Source organism: Brassica napus, unplaced genomic scaffold (assembly GCF_020379485.1).
Source record: "Brassica napus cultivar Da-Ae unplaced genomic scaffold, Da-Ae ScsIHWf_1085;HRSCAF=1549, whole genome shotgun sequence".
Classification (NCBI taxonomy): domain Eukaryota; kingdom Viridiplantae; phylum Streptophyta; class Magnoliopsida; order Brassicales; family Brassicaceae; genus Brassica; species Brassica napus.
In genome coordinates this window covers 147,501-158,307 of record NW_026014509.1, presented here as the reverse complement: position 1 = coordinate 158,307, position 10,807 = coordinate 147,501, and the positions used below count along the sequence as shown (strand labels likewise).

Below are 10,807 nucleotides of genomic sequence, written 5' to 3'. Positions count from 1 at the left end.
GATGGTGTGAAATAAACTCAAATGAAACATAGAACACAAATAGATAGAGTAATAGAAATAAAAGAGTTCAAAATCTTCTTTGTTTTGCAGTCTCAGATCAATCTCTCAAATCCTAAGCTCTCCTAATGGTAGCCAAAATGCTCCTTTTTCCAAACTAGGTCTTTTTGCAAGTGTCTCCTAAAAATGATACAAAACCCTAGTACATATAGCCTAACAGGCGGGTAGGGACTTAAGTTGCAAATAACATATCTTCTGGGAAATGAAATCTTTTAATTTGCGATTTCATTCGTGTGACTGGGCTTCGATCGATGCACATGTATGTATGTCGATCGATGGTAAGTGATTATGATCGACCGATGTTGCTCTTCAAGCGTCGATCGATTTTCCTTGCGTAAAAGCATTCCAAAATGTCCCAAAAGTATCATTTCCTTCCATCAGGTGAATAAACCTGTATTTGCTTTGAAAAGACTCTAAAACAAGATTAATACATCTTAAAACCTTTATGTACCATGTATAAAAACGGGTGAAAATCATGGTATATCAACTCCCCCAGACTTATCTTTTGACTTGTCCACAAGTCAAACCAACGGAAAATCTCTCTGGAAAAGGGTTGAAAACATCAGGGACTCACAGATTTGAAACATTGAAATTATCACCTCTATAATATTGCATTCCACATCTAAAATTCCTTCTTACAGATATACATTATGCAATATCCTAGCTTAGCAACCAAAATCATCTAGCCAACAATCTTAACTAATCTTATCATCAATCTCCTCAACCAACCTCATTTCTCAATGTAAAAGGTGTAAGCTTTACCTTGGGAGTATCGATCACAGGATGCAAGGATTTCAGACAAGTATCTGGAACTACAGGTAAAAGTTAGTTCCTAATTTCTCTCTCTCTCTCTCTCTCTCTAATTTCTCTCTTGAGTCAAAGTCTGCTTCCATTGCAGGATCAGTGACCAAGATTGGACAGGCTTCCATGAATCAAAACTTAATGGTGTTTGCCACCAAGCTCTGTTCACTTCTTTTTGACTTATATCCAAGAATTTTTTGCGAAAGCGAGCCTTGAAGATTGCCGCCTCCAAGTCTCGTTTCGAACTCTTTTATTGGAGTCTTTATGAATCAAGCCTTAATGGTTTTAGCCACCAAGTCCTGTTCAGACTCATCCTAATTAAACAATAGATCTTATTTTTATTTTTATTATGAGTGTGTATAGTTGATATACCTTGGATTTGACTTGTTTTCATCCATGGTATATAGGTATTTTACTATATATATATATATATATATATATATATATATATATATATCTATGTTTTCTACTCTTCTAGGTATGTTTTCAGGTTCAGGTGCATTTCGGAGTAAAGCTATGACTTTGGAGCATTTTGGAGCTTAAAGGACATTTCACCCGAGCTGACCACGTAGAGGTCGACGAGAGGAAGAACAATCGATCGATGTGCATCAGTGCTGACGATCGATACCAGGAGATGCCTCGACAAATGAAGATTAATACCGATCAATGTACACAAGTACCATTGATCGATGTCGAGACATCAGACACGCGACATTTTGGATTCAGCAGACTTAAAACCCAAGGCCAAGCCAAATTACGAAAATGCCCTGACAAGTTTTTAACCTAGTAGATTATATACTGCCTAAGTGTTTTGACGGCAGAGAGACCTTTTTTGTTACAAGTTTCAGTTTGAGAGAAGAGAGAGTTTTGGAGAGAAGATCACTTGTGATTGGAACTCCTTGTTATCATTTCTTTTCATTTATACTATGAGTTTCTATTTCTTCATTGTTATGAATTGCTTTGCTATGTCTGAGTATTTCAATTATTAGATCCAGGGTTCAGATAGATCTGCCTTGTTGTGATATTCATGATAGATTTGTATTCATTGCTTGTTTTAGCCTTGCTAACTAGAACTTGATCATAGGATTGCATATTCAAGCACCCTTGTTATCCCATCCTGACATCTATCTATCATATTAGGACTGCTATAGAGGGCTAACCGCCAATTTAGTATCTTAGTTGGGCATTTCATACTCGCGCATAGGCCTGGCTAGAACCCGTCGATCGATGTCCTCAACTAACTATCGATCGACGTTGGCAAAGGTGTATCGGTCGACGTCCCAATATGACCATCGATCGACACTCTTTCGTTGTCCACATACTAACCGTTGAGACACAAGATCTAGCCTGTTAACCAGTGAAACATGCGACAGCTGATCACTGAGTTAAGCGGTTGAGCTCTAATGTATCATGCATGCAACAAATAGGCATCTAAAGGTATTATAATCTCCAACTCCTGAATAGTGGCCCTGCATCTAATATCATTTCCAACCAAGTTACACTTACTAGTTACTTCGCTTGTTACTATTGCCATTTCATTTAAACATTTATAACTCTTAGAATTAATAAACACTAGATTTAATTGTTCCCTAGCTCCTTGTGGATTCGATCCGTAAGTACTACATCTCAACCTCTTTTGATGAGAGTAACACTCCTTAGTGAGTGGTATCAAATTTGGCGCCGTTGCCGGGGAGCTTTGATCGCCATTAGATTTAGTTTTATTGATTCTTATTCTTTTCCCTACCCCCTTTCTAATAATATTTTTCTTGTCTTTTCAGGTGCATGCCCAGCGGTACCAGAAGCAACAAGGAGAAAGACTTGCTGTTCTCACACGATCCTGCTCATTTGGAACGCACCATCCGTAGAGGTCAACGTTCAACATCGCTCGACGCAACAACAACATCGTCGTCGATCGATACGCACAACCAACCGTCGACCGACACCAGACCTTCATCGTCGATCGATCCCAATCGTTCGACAACGATCGATACTACACCGCGTACGTCGATCGATACCGTGTCGTGAAAAATGGTAAACATTATTATTCTAACACAGGACGAGAACGGAAACCTGTATGACCAGGACGGTCATCTGCGTAATGCAACAGGTCAAAAAATAGACGCTCAGGGGACTGTAATCCCTGATGCTACTGCTACAGGAGCAGCTCAACCTGTAGATGAGGACGCTCGATCAAAACCACTGGCCGACTACAATCGCCCAAATGAGTACTATCCAACAGATCAGCTATACGACTTCCGGAGATCCAGAAGCAGAATTTCGAGCTGAAGCCTCAATACTACACTCTCGTGTCGCAGATACCCTATGGACCATCTGGAACGGTTCGAGGATCTAATCGCTGCTATTCGGATGGAAGGAGTCCCCGAAGACTACCTGCTGTGCAAGCTCTTCAGATACACGCTGAATGGAGAAGCGATGCGCTGGCTTACGCAGCAACCCACATGATCTTTAACATCCTGGGCCGACATCAAGAATGCTTTCTTACGAAACTTCTTTGATGAGGCACGCGCTGAAGAACTTCGGAACAAAATTTCCACATTTTCGCAGGAGGCTGGAGAGTCCTTCAAAGATGCGTGGAATAGATTTAGGTTCTTCCAGCGAGACTGTCCACACCACAGATTTAACGAAGTGCAGCTACTAAGCACTTTCTTCTGAGGTCTCGCCTTACAGTATCAAATGGCTCTTGATACGGTGAGTGAAGGAAACTTCACTACTTGGAATCCGTTGGAAGCTGTGAGACTTATCGAAAACCTTGCTAACAGCAGCAGCAAAAAAAACACTGACTCTGACAAGAAGAAGTCTGTAGCCTCTATCGGGAAGGAAAAGATGGATGAAGTAAAAGCTAAGTTAGATGTGGTGCACGAGCTTCTTAGGAAGCAAGTCTGTTCAGCTGAAGGAGAAGTTGCAGATACGGAAGGAGAAGAAAATGTGAACTACATCAGAGGTACCAGATTCCAGAAATTTGGAAACCAGGGCGGAAACAAAAACTTCTTTGGAAATGGTCAAAGAAGTAACCAAAGTTCACAATTTCAAAAACCCTTCAAAAACAGCAAAAGCTACTCGAACTCCTACTACAAGAATCCACCACCCCAAACTCAGGAAAACAAGATCGAAGAGATGCTTGATCGAGTACTGTTGGGACAACAACAAATCACCGTGGATTTTAATGGTAAAATAGACTCTGCCTACAACAATCTGAACACCAAAATCGAGACCTTAGGGACGCAGGTGAGAAAACTTGAAACGCAAGTAATTCAGACGGGCGAGAAAATAAAAAGGTAAGAAGCTTACGTTAGAGAGGAAGGAGCCGACAAAGGGAAACACCACGTAAATGCCATCATAGATGATGATTTCTGGCAACTGGCGAGAAATGAAAAGCTTTAGGAAGGAGACTTCAAAATCGAAAGCTCCATGAGTCTCGGCGGATCCCAAAGGTGTCGACCGATGTCGATGAACTCGCATCGATCGACAGACCATGATGAAGATCGATGGACGGATTACTCCAGTCATCGATCAACGTCGTCCGCTAAATCGACTGAATGCAATGTAGTTCGAATTCTAACTCATGAGGAATTCGCAGCTAAGCATCCTCACCCACCCTCCCCTTTCTATGATAAAATCGATCGACCGGTTAAGCCAACCATCGATCGACAGAGTGAGTCCGACGTCGATCGTCACAACACACCTCCCATCGATCGACAGGCACCTCTGACATACCGAGTGCGGTTACCCTCAATCGATAATGATTATATCAACGCACTCAGACCAACACCTAAACCATTAGCTACCCCACCCGAACCAAAACCCAACCCTTAAATAGTTCACCAGAACCAGTTCAAGAAGATCAAGAAACTGAAGGGAGAAAGTTAAGGAAAAGAAAGGAGAAAATTCCTAAGAACCTTAAGAGGGAAGCTAACGAAAAGGAGATGGATGGTTTCACAACAAGAATCCTCAGAATACCAATCGAAAAAGCTTTTGATGAAGCTTACTTCACACACCGGTTGTGGATGTTCTTCAGAGAAACAAGGGTAACTGAGGAGGACATTAGGAGAATGTTTCAGTCAGAGAGAAGATGAAACACATGATCACATTGACGAAGAAGAGTGATCCTGGGAAGTTTGCAATACCATGCGTAGTCAAGGGTGTTGAATTTCCCCATTCAATGTGTGACACAGGAGCATCAGTTAGTATCCTCCCTAGGATCATGGCAGACCAGCTTGGTTTGACCATCGAACCTTCAACAGAATCCTTCACATTCGTGGATCTTTCAGAAAAACGATCAGGAGGTACCATAAGAGATCTGGAGGTACAGATTGGTAATGCCCTTGTCCCTGTACATTTTCATGTCCTAGACATCGAGCTTAACTGGAACTCTTCACTTCTCCTTGGAAGATCTTTCCTAGCTACAGTAGGAGCCGTATGTGACATGAACAAAAACAAATTGTGTCTGACGCTGATAGACCCCAACATCCACTACGACCCCATCCGACCTCTCTGTACACTGGTGATAATTTTGGGATAGTGAGGGCAGCCGGTGGGCAAGCCAGGAACTCACTAGATCTCATGTCGAATATCCCAGTGCAGATCCAGGGAAAGGTCTTCCCTGTGAATCTAGTATGTGTCCACCTAAAGAATCACGAGATGATCCTAGGTACGGACTGGTTGGGAAAGTATCAAGCCACTCTCGATTGCCATAAAGGTTGTGGTGCAATTGGAGACTGGGCTTCATCCGATCCAGTACCAATGTCTGTGTCCGGCTCAAGAGAAAGTAGTGGTTCCAGCAGTTCGAGCGATTCGGATGCTGGAACAGGGTTGTCAGTCCTTTTTGGCCACAATTACAACTACAGAGTCAGACAGTTATGTCTGTCTGAAAGACCTTTTTGAGGATTCGTTGTTGTCTGAGTTCCCAGATGTGTTCTGTTCGCTACAGGGTGTCCCCCCTGATAGGTCGGATCCATTTATGATTGAACTGGAACCAAGGACAGCTCTGCTGTCCTAGAGTCCGTTTCTTTGGCTCCGGCCGAGATGGCAGAGCCGAAGCTGACCATGTCCAAGAGAGGACCATGGTCGCAGTACAAGCAAGTCGGAGTTTGACCTACGGTTGAGAATGATCAAGTCCAGTAATGGACGAGGATCAGGCCACGACCTATTCGGAGATGGACCTATGGTTGGGGTGAAACAGTCGAGTCCCTGAGTGGACCAGGACCGGAATACGATCATGTCCGTAAATGGACCAGGATCGAATTATGACAAAGTCCAGTGAAGGACATAAGTCAAGTCTGAGGCGTTTTAGTCTGGAGGGACTAAGATCGCAATATGGCCAAGCCTGAAATGGTTGTGGCTGGTTAAGGGGATGATCCAGTATGTTGTGGCTGAGGTCATGAACCTTATTGTCCATGAAGGACAAAAGAACCATAACAATCTGTTGGGACTCGTTGTAGGATGAGCAGCCTAAAGATTGGAACGAGTTCGTGAGTACTTGACTGGTACATCGAGTGGTGTGGGTATTGGCCAAATCTACTAAGGCTCGAGTATGCAGCTTGTTTCTAGGGACTGGTTATGATCTAATCTTGGGTTATGATCAGAGAAAGAATAAAGTCTAAAGAAGACGATATTCAAAAGAAAGACATAGACTTGTTGGATACTAGGACCGCAACCTGGAGAGGTCGGTCAGTGACACAAGGAATGTCTTTGGATGGATTTACATGTATCACTTGAATGGATGCTTGATGGACCCTCAACTGTGGTCGAAGTTGACAAGTCAGGGTGCCATAAGCAAAACCAGAAAGGAGCACTTGATAGGATTTTTGTGGTTCAATCATTATCAAGTGGGGGAGACTGGTACATCAATGGTCAAAGAGATTTGATCATTGGAGAGTTCATTTGGTTCTTAAAGAATCAAGTTGTTCTGTTCCATGTTCAAAACGAGACTACGTTCAGTTGGGACATTTTGTCATGAGACAATGTATAACCACCACTGGATTCGAGGACGAATCCATCTCAAGTGGGGGAGAATTGTCCCATCCCCATCCCGGGATCTTGACATAGGGCCTAGACGTTTCAATAGAAACGAGACTGCCTTGGTTCAGATCAAGGGAATTGATCGTGAACAAGGTGGGATGAGTGAAATGATCAGAATGGATCATGGGAAAGCTCAGTCTATGTCAATAAATGGACCAAATGCCTTAGACGGATTGAATAGGATGAAGAGAACAAGCTAGGACGAGTTAGACGATAGCTGGACGAAGTGAACGAGTAGCTCGGTTAGCTCAATGAAGCTAAACTAAGTTCACTCTAGCTCGATCCAAACTAAGTCAGCTCCACTAGCTGGACTACTAGCTCACTCAGCTGGGTTAGCTGGGAGCCAGCTCATCTCAGCTACACGGACTGTTCAAGTTTCAGGCCGATGGTCCGGGTCCGGGTCAGTGGCGGGCCATGAGGTCTGGCCATGTGGTCCATGAGTCGTTGGGCTCTTGTGGGCAGGCCGTGGGCTTGAGTACCAAGTCTGGGCTTGGGTTAGGCGGGCCTAGAAGGTCTGGAGACTTCTATATCCGAACAGGTACGATCTGGACCGTTGATTGTAATCGATGGCCAAGATCTGTCCCACAAGGATACTACGAAGGGATGTGACTCTTCGCACATGACCTTTCGCGTGGCCTTGTGTATATGTTGGGATTGGTAATAACCGTGGTTCTGGTTGAGTAATGCGGTCGCGGTCCATAACCGTCGAGTTAGGTGCACACATGGTCTAAACCGGCCTCAGGTGATCCGATTGGATAGGGGCGGTTCTGTTCTGTTCTGAACGGTTGTAACCCTTCCTGAACAGTCACAATGGTTCATGACTTGTGTAGGTTAAGGCGTAGTCCTTTGGCCATAGGCCGGACACACACACGGACCAGACAGTCCATACAGACGGTTAGGTCGAACGGTCGGAACATCTGAATGGATGCGAGTTGCCAAGGGTCATGAGTTGCCAAGAGGCACGTGTGTCCAAAGGGTACTATTTCCCAAAGGGTGTGAGTTCCAAACGGTGCCATTGGTTCAAGGCTTAGGCCGAACCAACTGGACAGTCCGCGGCTGCATAGTCGAACGGACGGACGGTTAGTTTAACCGGAGTGTTGTGTCGTAAGGTCTGATTGGTTGCAAGGCAATCCGGTTTGGTCTTGGGCCTTACTCTGTTGTATGGATCCAGGCTTTGGGTCGGATCAGGTAAGAAGGTCTGTGAGCCTTTGGGCCGGACTTATTACTGGCCGATCGCACCTAGCTCTTAACCAGACGGTTAGACGGGACTATGGATGATCCGATTATGGTTGGATGGTTCTAGCCGCAAAGGCTAAGTAGGATATCTTACAATCAACTTCGGGTTGGTGAGTAGGATAGGCGCCATATGCCTTATTTAGGGCGTATACCCACATGATGGCAATGGAAGGCCGGTTATATCAGTACATGCTAAGTGGACGATGGCTTATCAAGTCTAGTGGTCGGATCATGTTTCATGACGATGGTTCGATGGCCGAACACTAGTATGGATAGTCACGTTGCTGGAGTAATAGTATTGATGTGATGCTTCTAGATATCAACCTTGGTGTTGATAGCTTCGAGATTGGCTAAGAGTCATGACGAAGTGTGTGGCTAGTACTATCTGTCGTAGACCATAGATACTGAGCCTAATTGTGATTCTTCAAGGAAGGCCGTGTAAGATCTTATCATGGTTGAGTATGGACGACATGACTTCTGTATGATGGTTCAAGGTGTCGGTCCTAACCTGATTAATGAATGCATCGGTTGGTTTGAACAAATCATATATGTTGTCTGGGTTAAGTCCCAAGGCCAATCAGGCCAGATGATGACTCATCAGTTCCAAGTCATGTGAGGATGGTTGGTTGATTGACTTAGGATCTGATGAGCTTTGTCAGTCCAGAAGATGGACTTGGTACTATTGCCTATAAGGCAAAAGGATTTCGGATTGTGCATGAGCCGAGAAAGGCCAGATGCAAACCCTTATCCTTTCAAATACTTCTCAAAGGTTACTTATGTCTGTGGGGATGGTTGGTTGAATGACTAAGTACCTAGGGGAGCTGTTTGATGCAGGAATCAAGATAAGGACCTTAAGTAAGATCATTGAGTGATCATGGTCCAGCTGTCAAGCAAGAGCAATTCGAGTCAATGGAGGGCCGATGAGCTAATAAGCTCCGTAGATGTGGCGAAGATATGATCTAGCATTTACTTATGTACATCTAGATAGAATGGTTTAGGGGAATGGAACCTCAGAATTGTATGGCTTGGTTTGGGTTTAGGATTGACCTTTAAGCTAATTGGTAGTTGAGTAAACTGACCAAGGCTAAGGTGATTCAACCAGACAAGTGTTAGATTGGTTTTAAACCAATGGTTAACTAGAGAATAATCTGCTGCGTATCTGTTGAAAGGATCTAGGCTATTAATGACTAGGGAAGTCTTTAGCTAAGATCTAAGTTAGCCCTCGCCTTTAGGCGGTATTATAAATAAAAGGCAAAAATTAAGAGGTTCGGCCAGGAAGTGGACCGAGCGACGTGAGGCATCGACCGCGGCCTAGGCGGCCGGGATTGGGTCTTACAGGCTCTTTCGGGAGATTTCCCGGGGCGTCGAACAGTCAACTCAGAACTGGTACGGACAAGGGGAATCCGACTGTTTAATTAAAACAAAGCATTGGGGGCAGCGCTGGTAGCGTGATGGATTTGGGATTTTGCGGCTCTTACTTCTGCCGCAGTCTTGGTGATATAGTCGCGAGGATCGCGAATATCCGATGTCTCCTCAGCAGATTTCTGAGCTTGTCGGCATTTGCTGCCAGCTCTTCTTGCTCGTTCCAATAGAGGATTTCCTCCTCTTCCGTCATTGGTTTGTCGAACGGAGAGCTTTCCCGAGCGGATCAGCTTTTGGTCCTTCGTGGATGTCTGTCAACGTCCTCATCGGTATCGTTGGAGACATTGCTAGGATCTAAGTCGACGTGCTCGACGTCATTATCTTCCGAATCCTTCGCGGGAGGCCGAGGACTCTCAGGGTTTCGATGGGAGATTTTTCGCTGGGGTTTTGACCTGAAGGTTGTTCCCGCGCAGTTCCAGGCCTATCGAGTGGGGTAGCGTGGACTTTAGTGGTTCCATGGGGACGGATTGCTCTGGTCCTTGCCGTTAAGGTTTCAACCTGTTTGGTCAAGGTACTCACGAGCCTGTCCTGTTCTTCCGACCTTTTTTCGTAGGTGGTGAACATCTTTTTGAACTCCTCGAGCGCCGCGGCGTTGGCTGGTGCGTTGGCCGCGGATACGTCTGCTGCTGGAGTGTGGAGATCGGTGCCACTGCCTCCGTTGAGAGGAGACTGCACGTTATCCGTGTAGTCAGTTGACATGTCTGATTGAGCGTGATGTGGTTGAGAGTTAGATTGATCTGTACCCCCCCCCCCCTCCTTCTAGCGCCAAACTGTGGGAACCGAAATTCACACTGTCGATTTCCGTTTAAATAAGGAAACTAGGAAAACCCTAATTTCCCAGAGGTCCCGGATATCTGCTAATACCACATGCCAAACAATCAGAACACGAGAATAACAACGACAAAGTAGAAGAAATCGAAAAGAGAGAAAAATAGATCTTATTCCGTTAACGAACGAGACCTCAGCCTGCTAACTAGCTACGTGGAGGCATCCCTTCACGGCCGGTTTCTTAGAGGGACTATGGCCGTTTAGGCCAAGGACATTTGAGGCAATAACAGGTCTATGATGCCCTTAGATGTTCTTGGCCGCACGCACGCTACACTGATGTATTCAACGAGTTCACAAGTTGGCTGAAAGGCCCGGGTAATCTTTGAAATTTCATCGTGATGGGGATAGATCATTGCAATTGTTGTTGGTCTTCACGAGGAATTTCTAGTAAGCGGGAGTCATCAGCTCGCGTTGACTACGTCCC

At 44.8% G+C, this 10,807-nt stretch overlaps 1 non-coding gene across 1 annotated transcript; it reads right to left on the bottom strand.

Moving 5' to 3' along the window:
• Window positions 1-3,390: 3,390 nt before the first annotated feature.
• On the bottom strand, window positions 3,391-3,497 carry LOC125595767. Its single transcript, XR_007330591.1, has one exon. It is a non-coding gene; the product is annotated as a small nucleolar RNA R71 (small nucleolar RNA).
• Between the last annotated feature and the right edge of the window lie 7,310 nt (window positions 3,498-10,807).